Here is an 11,318-nt window from a genome sequence, read left to right as displayed (position 1 = left end):
TTGCCCCATCATGGCATACAGCCTCCACATTTCTCATGTTCTTTCAGAAAGACCTGAGAAGTAAGGTCTGATCCCATCAAGTTGGACTCTGTGTTAGGGACATGTTGACTGTACACATTTCTTTCTGCTATTTGTATCATTACCATTAACAAACACACACTGATTTTAAAACCTCTTTCTTATTTATTTGGACTTCTTCTTTCTTTTTAGAATATTTAACAGTTCCAAATTAAAACAACAAATTTTGCAGAAAGGATAGTTGGAATTTGAACTGATTTGGTGAGCATATGGCATGGAAAACCTTCTCCAGGCTGTAAGAAGTTATTACAAAAAGGAGTAAATCGTCTTTAAAAATTATGAACACAAAAGCACACCCCTGCAGGTAGCGTAAAACTGTGCACTAAGTAAATTTTTCAGTATAAAGAAAGCAGAAAAATAATTCGTGTTGGAGTGATCCACAGAAAATGAAAATATCCATATACTAAAGTAAGGATAAGTCGACTTAAAACTTTACATCTGACTCCAGGTGTTCAAAACCTAATTCTGTGTAATCATTATGAATAAGGTTTTGCAACCTCTTAAATAAATAAACATATACCTTTAAATTTCTTAAATTAAAATTTTTTTTTGTTAAGAAAAGCAAATAGTGCTGGGAAGGAAGAAATAAGAAAAGAATTGGAACTCTGTCCTGTGACTTACATTGGATTTAGTAAAACATATTACAAAACCTTGTATAATGGAATCAGGCTACTTTGCTATGTTTAGAGATCAGGTCAAGATTTTGGCAGCATAAAATTATGAGACAACAGTTCAACTTTCCTAAATCAGAATTCTTTCTCATAATCAGATGTTTTCATCTGTGCCTTTTGGGATCAGAAGAATTTCATGACATACTCAGGAAATGATATCAGCTGTATTCAGTAGCAAGGGCTCTTGAGCTAAAGAAATAAAAAGTTACTCAAATTATTCTCTCTTTTCTGAGTCTAGCACAGTGCCCCACGACAGAGCAGGTACTCCATGAGTACGGACAGAATTAATTCATGAACAACGAACACCTGTTCCGGGTCTGTCACCGTTCTAAGAATTGAAACAAATGAGAAAGACAGTCAGTAACTTCAAAGAGCTAATAGTCCACTCTAGGGAATAAAAATAAACCATAAAATGTAATGCAATAAGCAATTTGATAAAGTTATTCGTAAGATAATATGTAAGGAAGAAATTCAAATAACCTTAAGGGAGGATCTTTTGATTTCTCTGTGACTGAGTTTAGTCTTAAAAACATGTGTCAGAGTTAACAAAAGGGAAGAAATAGGGGAGAAGCCTTCCTGCTGGAGGCAAGAATGACTAGAGTATTTGTGTATGACTGGAACCCAGCTTCATGTCGATGAACGGCCAAGAGATGATCTAGAAAGGTAGTCAGTGGTTAGATCATGAACAAATTTATACGCTAAAAAGAAAAAAAAGGGATTTTTTATTCTCATTGAGAAATGTAAATTCAAGAATCATCATCAGATTTGCATCATATAGAGGTCATTCTCATGGCAGTTTGTGGTGTATGAATTCATGACTGGAGAGAGGGGAAATTTGGAAATAACCTAATGGAAAACTCCATGTGAGCCTTCTGTACCAAGGCAGTGGCAAAATGTAAAGAGGAAGCTATTTTTTCCCCCCATAAAGAACATAAACATCTTTATGTTATCAGTTATTGAGATTTTGGTGGTAATCTGTTACTCAAGTTTAAACTAGCACAACCCAAATTCTTCAGAAATTGGTAAGAGGAATGCAGTGCTACTGAAACAAAGAAAAAAAATTAAAATATGTGGGATTAGCTTGATAGGGGAGACGATTTGTAGGTTTCATCAAGGAAACTGATATGGAGGCTGGAAGAAAATCAGTCCATGTAATGGAACTTTGCTAAGACTGTTGCTTGAGGTGGCAAGGAATGAGGACAATATACCTAAAGAATTTATGTCTTGAAGGAAAAAAATGGATGTTAGAATGTTAGTAGGATACACTGACTCATTTTGGTGACATGTGACGAGACAATATAAGAAAGAAACAAGCTCAGAAGATAAATGATCAGTTTGCAAGTGGGAATGAAAGAGTAGATATAGAGTCTAGAAATAGAGGCAACTTTAAGTGCCAAACAATAAAAGCTAAACTTGAGTTATCTTTTATGCTACAAAGACTTATTAAAATCCAAACCAGAAACAAGAATAAAATTAAGGGCATGGTTGTCACATGTATTGTTAGTACTTCTAATTGGATTAAGGGGTGCCCAATAAATCTTTCAGTTTGAAGAAAAATGCCTCAGGGAAAGGAGAATAAGAGTACAGCTCTATCACTGAAGCCAGATAGCCTCCAGATGTGTGCAACTAACAAAGTAAATGTCTTGAAGAGGATTTTTGATGCACTTGTTGGCACATGGAACTATCGAACAAAAAGGAAAAGACATCAGTTAAAAAGAACCTAGAACCTGGATTACCGGGTCAAGGAGTGAACTGAAGGAGCTGCTCAGCCCACACAAGGGTAGCCTGTTCATCAGTGCTCACTCTCAAATGGCCGGAGAGTGTAATGAGCAAAGATCAGATCCACGGGCCAGAGGGAACAACCATCTAGGAGACCTTTCCCAGGGAATAGGATTGAGGCTTAATCAAGAAACATCCCCCTGCTCCAGGTTAGGGGCTGTGGATCAGTACTTACTGTGTGTCTTTCTCACTTTCTCCTTTTCTGAATGGGCGTGCTTCCTGCAGTTAGCTTGCTCCTGTTCCACCGTTTTCATGTTAGTTGTGTAAGAAGCAGATAACTTTTATCTCTTTTGTGTGTTTGTTTGTAGTCCTCCAGATAAAGGGAAGGCCCACTTGGATATGGACACGCTATTGCATATAACCTCAGTGTAGAAACAGCCACGTAGAGCCCAGAGCTTGTTGCTATGACTGTGTGGAACTTTGGAGTTTTCTCTCTTGGGGTAAAGATGAGCATACTTTCCATGAAGAAAGGATGAATCAAATGTTTGGTGACCCAGGAGGGCAGATTGTGGTAGACACTGTTAAATACTTGTTAAATATTTCAGGTTTTCTTTCCTTCTGAGTATATCCTGGCTCCCTTGTGGTTGCATTGGGCCATGTGACTAATCCTGGTCAATCCATTGTGAATGGAAGCATGATACATCATTTGTGGGGTGAAGACCCTTCTGAACACATTTTTGTTCTCTGACTCAGTGAACAGGAATGTTCAAGATGGTCTCTATTTTGTCAGCCTGGACCCCAGGGTAAAGAGATACAGAGCAGAGCTCCCAGTCGTAGTGGAATTTTAGCATGAATGTGAAATAAATCTTTGTCCTTCTAAGTCAGTGAGATTTGGGGATCCTCGATACCATAGCCCATCCTGTCATCCCTGGTAGATACTGGGTCACCAACATATATACATTGATCACAGTTCTTTCACTGATGACATAGAAGGGAACCAACAAATACCTATTTGAAAGAATAAAAGAATGATGACACACAGTTGCTCTAACATTTACTTTAATTAAAGCATTTGATATTTTTCTGTGGAACTATGTTTAGAACGATAGGCTTTTTAAAAGGAAATGTTTTAAAAATAGGAATTGACCAATTTTTTTTTTTTGAGGAATAAAAAAAGACCATGATATTTCGTCCTTTGAGTTACAGCTATTATGACAGTTGAGAAGGAGCGGGATGCAGAATTAGGAGGGGTCTGATGGCTACAAGTCTAGTCTGCTTAGTTTTTGTACTGGAAGGGCTCATCGCCAGTTTCGTTGAGAAGACACGTGCGGATGAGGGCTTCTGTCACCGCAAAGGGGTCACAGTTGGCAGAGGGGCGACGGTCTTCAAAGTAACCCTTCTTCTCCTGGCCGACAGTCCGGGGAATGCGGATGCTAGCACCACGGTTGGCCACGCCGGCAGAAGAGTCGTTGATGTTGGAGGTTTCGTGGAATCCAGTTAGGCGCCGGCGTTGTCCAGGCCCCCCTTGGGATCGTAGGCTCGGATGTGGTACTGGTGCCGCCTGCTCAGTTTCTCGATGGCCTCCTCAGTGTACTTCAGGCCTTTCTCCTCTCGCATGGCCTTGGTGCTGAAGTTGGTGTGGCAGCCAGCGCCGTTCCAGTTCCCAGGAATGGGCTTAGGGTCAAAGGTGGCAATCACGCCGAAGTCTTCGCACACGCGGTGCAGGATGAAACGGGCCACCCAGAGATGATCGCCCATGTCAATTCCTTCGCAGGGTCCTATCTGGAACTCCCACTGGGCAGGCGTGACCTCGGCATTCGTGCCCCCGATCTTGATGCCGGCGTACAGGCAGGCCCGGTAGTGAGCCTCCACGATGTCCCTGCCGTAGGCTTTGTCTGCTCCCACGCCACAGTAGTAGGGACCTTGGGGCCCAGGGAAGCCATTGGAAGGCCAACCAAAGGGGTGCCCATCTGTGCCCATCAGAGTGTATTCCTGCTCCATTCCAAACCAGGGGTGCTGGTTGCACACCATGTCCATTATCCGTTTACAGGTGTGCCTTAAATTGGTCTCTGCAGGCTTTCGGTTGTACTTGAAGACTTCACAGAATACCAGCTTGTTGGGGTCCTTGCGGAAAGGGTCCCGAAACATGGCAGCAGGGACAAGATACATGTCACTGTTGGAGCCTTCAGACTGAAAGGTACTAGAGCCATCAAAGTTCCACTCAGGCAACTCTTCTATACACTTGGGCTCACAGTCCAGGGTCCGGGTCTTGCAGCGCAGTCCTTCTCCGGTATCGTCAATCCAGATGTACATAGCCTGGACCTTCTCACCCTGAGGCAGGGACATGTACACCTGCTTGATGCCTTTGTTCAAGTGGGAGCTCGCTGAGGTGGCCATGGTCGAAGGTGTTCCGAGGCGGCGAGCAGGCGGCAGGGCGGGCAGGCCGCGAGAGCGAGGTGCGGAGAGGAGAGGTGAGGAGGCCAGGGGTGCCGCTTAGACGCCCTACTCTTCTCCCATTCTCGGCTCTGACCAGTCAGTTTTTTAAGTTAGTATTTGGCACTATGTTGTCTGTTAAATAACTTATTGCCCTCTATTTTTTTTTCTCTTCATTTCCTAGTACATCTGATTGATAGACCCTATGACACATCTAGAACACTGGCTGAAATGGAGAATGGGAAATGTGATTTTAGCTGGCTCAGTAAGGAAGGTGCACGAAAGTGAGGCTGCAGCAGAGTTGAGCAAGCCACGCAGCTGCACCCATGGCAGTGTGAAAAGGCACAGGGTAAAAGGAAAAGCACAGGGTGGCTGAGCACTGGGAAGCTCCGGATAAGAAGGGAGACAACAAAATGGTTGTGGAAGAGATAGAGAAGTAACAGGGATCACCTTGTGGGCTAAGGAGCTTCGTGTTTATCTGAAGGGAGGCAGGAATCACTAAGGAACTTTAAATGGAGATGGAAAGATCTGGCATGTTTCGGATTTGCAATTTAAAAAGATCATGCTTACAGTATTTTGCATATTCAACACCTCCTATACCTTCCAAGTCCCCCCTTCTCAATTCTAGTTAACTTATTAACTAGGTACAGACTGCCTGGAAAAGGCATGAAAAGGATTTGCTGAATTTCCTGAACCTGCTTCTTCAGTTATAATATCTATTAAAAGTGCTCCTGAAAGTCTCGACCTGGATTTTAATAGTAGCCCTACCCAGAGTCAAAGTCACAGTTCAGCAACTTGAGATTTTATTATTTCCTCTAATTTGTCAGATAGTGAGGCATCTGAGCTATCTGCTGCTAACCCTTGCAAGCAGAATTACTCTTTTATTTTGTGTAGTCGTGACACTGATTCTGACACTGTAAAGACGAGCTTATAAGAAAAATGGATCTCGAGGGACAGGGTCAGGAATGTCCCAATCACGTGATGCTTCTTTATCGTGTTACAATGTGGAGACAGAATATTGTAAACTCATTGCAAATCCTACATGTTTGGAATGACTTATTATGGGTCATCCAGAAATTTAAAATTCAAGGTTGTGGTGTGCTTTCTGTAAAATATAAAACTTTCCAGAAACCTCTTCTACATGCAGAATTAATTTGACAATGCATTTAAAAAGCAACCGGTAGAATCTAGACTAAGTCACCTGTAGATCTGTTCACAGAAATGAAATTTAAATAGAATGCCATCAATTACTTTGGATACTGGCTCTTGGCATATGGAAACTTTAGCTTGGTGCCTTTCGAACCCAACCTCAAGCTAAAGGGAGTAGAGTGGACTGTTTGTGTCCCACCAGATTCGTATACTGAACCCTAATTCCCAGTGTGATGGAGGTGGGACCTTTGGAGGTGATTAGGTGGTGAGCCCTCATGAATGGAGTAAGTGTCTTATAAGACAGACCCCAGAGATCTCTCTCTCAGAGCTCCCTTACCCTTTCTGCAATGTGAGGACATAGTGAGAACAGCCCTCTAGGAGCCAGGAAGTAGGTTCTTACCAGAAACCAAATCTGCTAGCCCCTTTATCATGCACTGCAGCCTCCAGAACTCTGAGAAATAAATGTCTGTTGTTTATAAACCACCCAGTCTATGGTAATTTGTTATAACAGCCTTAACAGACTAAGTATTTAGTTTATTGTAGTTCCTTGTAAACAGCAGTTGGAAGGAAGGAAGGGAGGGAGAAAGGGAAGAAGGGAGGAAGGAAGGAATGAAGGATAGATATATCCTATGTTGCGTGACATTGAATAATATAAAGATATGTTACTTGTTAGAATGAATGTGAAGGACAGTGAGTTTTGGGCAGGCTTGAAGAATTGAGAACATGAGGGGAGCTAAACTATTTAGTATGTAGAAAATTGTGTAAGGCTGTTCATTGATAAGAATACCAAACTTCTACAAATTAGTGTCTGAGGAATTCTTACTGTGAATTTAACCTAACATGTATGGATTTGCTGGATGAGTTCAAGAAAGACCCACTTATGACCTAAGCTTAGATGCTCAGTGCAAGAATTAGAGCTTCAGCCATAATCTAAAGGGCCCTCGACTAAGAGATAAGACCCATGCTCTATTATTGCCTGTCTGCATCACTAGAATACACATTTGAGCAAAACATAAACCATACAGGACACTAGGGTATCAATCAGGACTTCCCCTCGCCTCCTCTTTTAGGCCGTCCTCATTCTTTCTAGTTCATATTTTGAGTAGGAGCTGGGAGAAAAGGACTCTTTGCAGGGGTTGGCATGGTGAGGATGAGCAAATCATCTTTTCTTCTTACGATCAAAGTCCTGACCGTAGGCGAGTCTCCTCATTTTGTCTTTTCTTACTGACATAACCAGCGTAGCTCAGCAGCAGAGTAGCTCAAGATACTGGATACGTCTCTTTCTACTCCACTTAGTGCTGTCAGACAGAAGTTCAGGTCTCGCTGGCCCCTGTACAATTGCTGGACCGATTAGCGCAGCGCGCTGCAAAGATTACACGTCCCCGTTCTGCGCCAAGTGTCAGTGATTTAATCAGCCCCCTTCAGGTGAAATGCAAAACCACGAATTCCATGGCAGACGGTGTTGGTGGTGGCAATGCACCCATTGATTTCCACTTGTAAAAATAGTTTTCTTCGGAGAGCGACTCTTTAATTACCCTTTACCAGTGTCTAGTAGGCCAGCTTCCTCATGACAGATTAAATTTACCACATTCTGTTTCAATACCAAGTGAAAATTTCTGAGTCAGTCTGATTATCTTTCTCCTTCTTTCCGCTGTGACCCGTCATTACCCCCTGTGGCCTTTCCGTCTGTTCTATTTGCAGGTGCTTCGACCTTCTTTTCCTAACATTTTCAATTATACTCCCCCCTTTTTTTTTCCTGATGGAGAGATACAGATGTTGCCCACTAATTTCTTTGAAAGATTGAAAGGGCAAAAATAGACAACTCATTGAAATAATTTCTTCAAAAATATTTAAAGTTCACAAATCCAAACCACCCTATCCTAATACATCTTTTGAAATAGTAAAGAAATAAAAGTTGGGACAGAGTTGTTAGGTAGCTGAAGAGTAAGTTAATACCTACTTAACTGGAGAAAGAAACACTTTAGAAAATTGTTTTTTATGAATATTAAATAAACTGCAGGCTGAGAGACTGGCACCTCTCTATTTGCGCTCTCCACCTCCTTTCCATCTCTCTTTCCTATTTGGACTAAACAGAACACAGAGCAACTTCTGGCTTTGTCCCAAGTGGGACTTGGGGAGGCCCTTAAACCTTTCTGAGCCTCATTTTCCTAGCTGATAAATTAAGACAGTGGGATAAACTATTTCTGGCATATCTCACAGCAGAAGCATCTCCAAATCTTTGGAGATGAAAGGATGTCTGGATTACACACATGGTTTGCCCCAAGTAGCCCCCAGTAGGCCATGGCATGGGAGGTTTTGATACATACCAGCATTAATGTAAAAGTAATTCTCTTTAACAACAGAGCAACAGCAGTAAAGGTGTGTGAGGTTTTAATAATACCTTTTCCTTCCTGAATTCAGTGAACTGTATGATAAATAACTTTTGAATGGCTTCCTGTTTCATGCCACTTTCATGCAACAGCAGGCTCATAGTAAATTTCACATTATTTGACTTGCTCTCACAGTAATTTATCACATTGGGGAAAACTTGCATCTAGCCACAACAAATGAAATCCAAATTTGATTTAATCATTTTCATTTTAACAGAAGCCATTAGCATGGCAGAATTAAGAATAAATTCTTTGTTTTGATTATTTGTGTTGAATAAATTTATTGGATTCCTTATGAAATTACTCTTTACATTCTCTTGCTGCTCTGGCCCTGATTTGTTTGTTAATGATTGAGGTCACTACCTGATTTATGAACAAAAGCATCTGTCCTATTCACAATACCTCTCATGAAAATTCCTGGTGTTTATTGCCTTGCAGTGAAACCGCTGATGGCGATTAGTGTCAGGCAAGGTTCTAAATATTTATAGATTTGATTCATAAAAATATCCAAAGTGTGAGTTTCTTGAAATTTGAGCTCTTGTAAGCGTGCTAGTTACGTTTTTCGTAATAGTTATTGTTTGATGTCCAGAATGCAGTTGGGGTATAGTGGATGCTGAAATGGATCTGGAGTGGGTATCAATACTTGACATTCATCGCAGCTAATATGTGTCATGCATTGTTCTAAATGCTACGGGTCTATTACTGTATTTGGCCATCACAGTAACCATATGAGGTATATATTTTCCTTATGCCCAGTTTATAAGTGAGGAAACTGAGATCCAGGTAATTAACGTGTACAAGGTCCACAGTCAAATCGAGAGCCTGAATGCACTGCCAGGCAATCTGGTAGTAGAGCACTCACTCTTAACCATTCTACTCTGCTGCCCCTGACCTGGAAAATAACCCTAGCTGCACCATTATAACACTATGTGTCAGGTACTCCTCAAAGTGTTTTACAAATATTGCTACACTTAACCATGTCAACACTCTATAAGGAGGTAATAGTAGTCTCCCCATTCCAAAAACAAGGAAATTGAGGCACAGAAGTTTCAGTTAACTTGCCCAAGGTCACAGAGCATGCAGTGGGGCCAGAACTGGATGCACCAAGTTCATCTTCTGAGCCTGTGTTCTTAAATATTAACTCTTTCGACTTTTCGTAGGATACAAATGTTTTATAATTTACTAGCTGTGTGTAATTTTGAGAAGTATTTTATTACATATAAATAGTCATAAAATACTTGTTTCCCAAAGCTGCTATGAAGATTATTAAATCAGCACTGATATATTGAGTGGTTTTGGAAACTACAGCATAAGAACATGGACTTGGCGATGCCTTGGTTCCAATCTTGGCACCCCTTCTTCCTAGTCAGGTGACCACGATGAGGCATCTAGTCAAGACCTTTCAGGTCTCAGTTTTTTCTAGCGATAGTGCTTACTTCCTTAAATATTCCTCTAGGTATTCTCCAGTCCCATGACTTTGGGTACCATATGTACATTGATGAATCTTAGTGTATACTTTTTTGTCTGGATCTTTCTTCTGAACTTCAAAGCGTGTCTAAAGCTGCAGTGTAATAGCTCTGCTGGGATGCCGGAAGGTCGTCTCAAACCGAACACTTCCAATACTGAGCCTTTGATCAAATGTGCCTTCTCCACTACTCACTGACCATCCCTGCCACCATCTAACCCTGCTCCAGTCTTCCCCATTTAGTAAGTGTTTAGGCCAAAACACCTAGAAAACCTTCTCTTTCCCTCATTCCCAAGTACTGACATGCAAACTCTCTTCAACTTACCTTCACCATTTACACACTGCATTCAAAGACCATCATGTCCAGTAATACCACTCTTATCCAAGCCGCCATCCTCTTGCACCTAGGCTGCTCAGCCAGTCAGTCCTCCTGTGGTGACTACCGACCTTCTGTAAATGCCAGTTGAGGATGTCACTTTCTTGCTCAGACTTGGAGCAAACTTCTTACTTATATAGCCTCACATTATCTGAACCCTGCCCTTCTCTTTGACCTCACCTATGACTCTTTGCCTTGCTCACTCTGCTCTAGCCACACTGGACTTCTTGTTTTTGTTCAAACATGGAGTTTGTTTATTTTCCATTGGTTTTCGCCTTTTGTTTGCTTTCTCTTGAAATTCACAGGGCTAGTTTCTTAATTTCATTCCTGTCATAGACGATGTCCCTACCTCAGAAAAATTCCCCCTGAAATTCTCACTTTCTCCAAGGCCCTAAGCTTACCAGCCATGATTTTCAAGTTTTCTTCTTAGCACTAACCCCCGTTGAACATTATTTTATAAGTTTAGTTTTCTATTATCTGTCTCTTACACCAGAACATAAAACTTCTGAGGTTGGAACCTTTGCCTTGTTCATCGTTGTATGAATGGCAGCTAGACCACAGGTGATGAGGATATATTTTTTAATTTGCATGAATTCCTTGTAAGGTCTAGTGTAAAAGCTCAGTGTGTTTGGCTCCTGGTGACTGCATAGTTATAGGCTGTCTAGAGAAAGTGCCATTGCATACATCCAGTGCTCCTAAAGCACTCTTTTGCTCACTTTTACATATTTGGCAGTCTCACTTCTGACCAGTAATTCTGATTTTACTCATGGATTGGTTACCTTCCTGATTTCCAATTTCTGGCTCTGTTTTCTAGCTTCCATTTCTATTTTTCCATTTGTCTATGGCATTTATATGGCTGATAAAAACCTCACTATTGAATGTGGCCCCAGACTTCCTACCTGGAGTGTTGACTGCTTTCACAGGCAGTTCCTGACAAGAACTGCCTGGCCTTCTGTATATGTTAAATTGCTAATTCTTTGACTTTCAGTATAGAGAGGGTCCAATAAGTCCTAGTCTTATTTCTTTTTTTCCTTGAT

At 41.3% G+C, this 11,318-nt stretch overlaps 1 pseudogene; it reads right to left on the bottom strand.

The window, feature by feature from the left end:
• Window positions 1-3,697: 3,697 nt before the first annotated feature.
• Window positions 3,698-4,990, bottom strand: LOC105075503 (glutamine synthetase pseudogene; annotated as a pseudogene).
• Between the last annotated feature and the right edge of the window lie 6,328 nt (window positions 4,991-11,318).

This window comes from Camelus bactrianus, chromosome 13 (genome assembly GCF_048773025.1).
Source record: "Camelus bactrianus isolate YW-2024 breed Bactrian camel chromosome 13, ASM4877302v1, whole genome shotgun sequence".
Lineage (NCBI taxonomy): Eukaryota > Metazoa > Chordata > Mammalia > Artiodactyla > Camelidae > Camelus > Camelus bactrianus.
The sequence above is the reverse complement of the archived record's forward strand: the minus strand, read 5'-3'. Positions and strand labels throughout refer to the sequence as shown.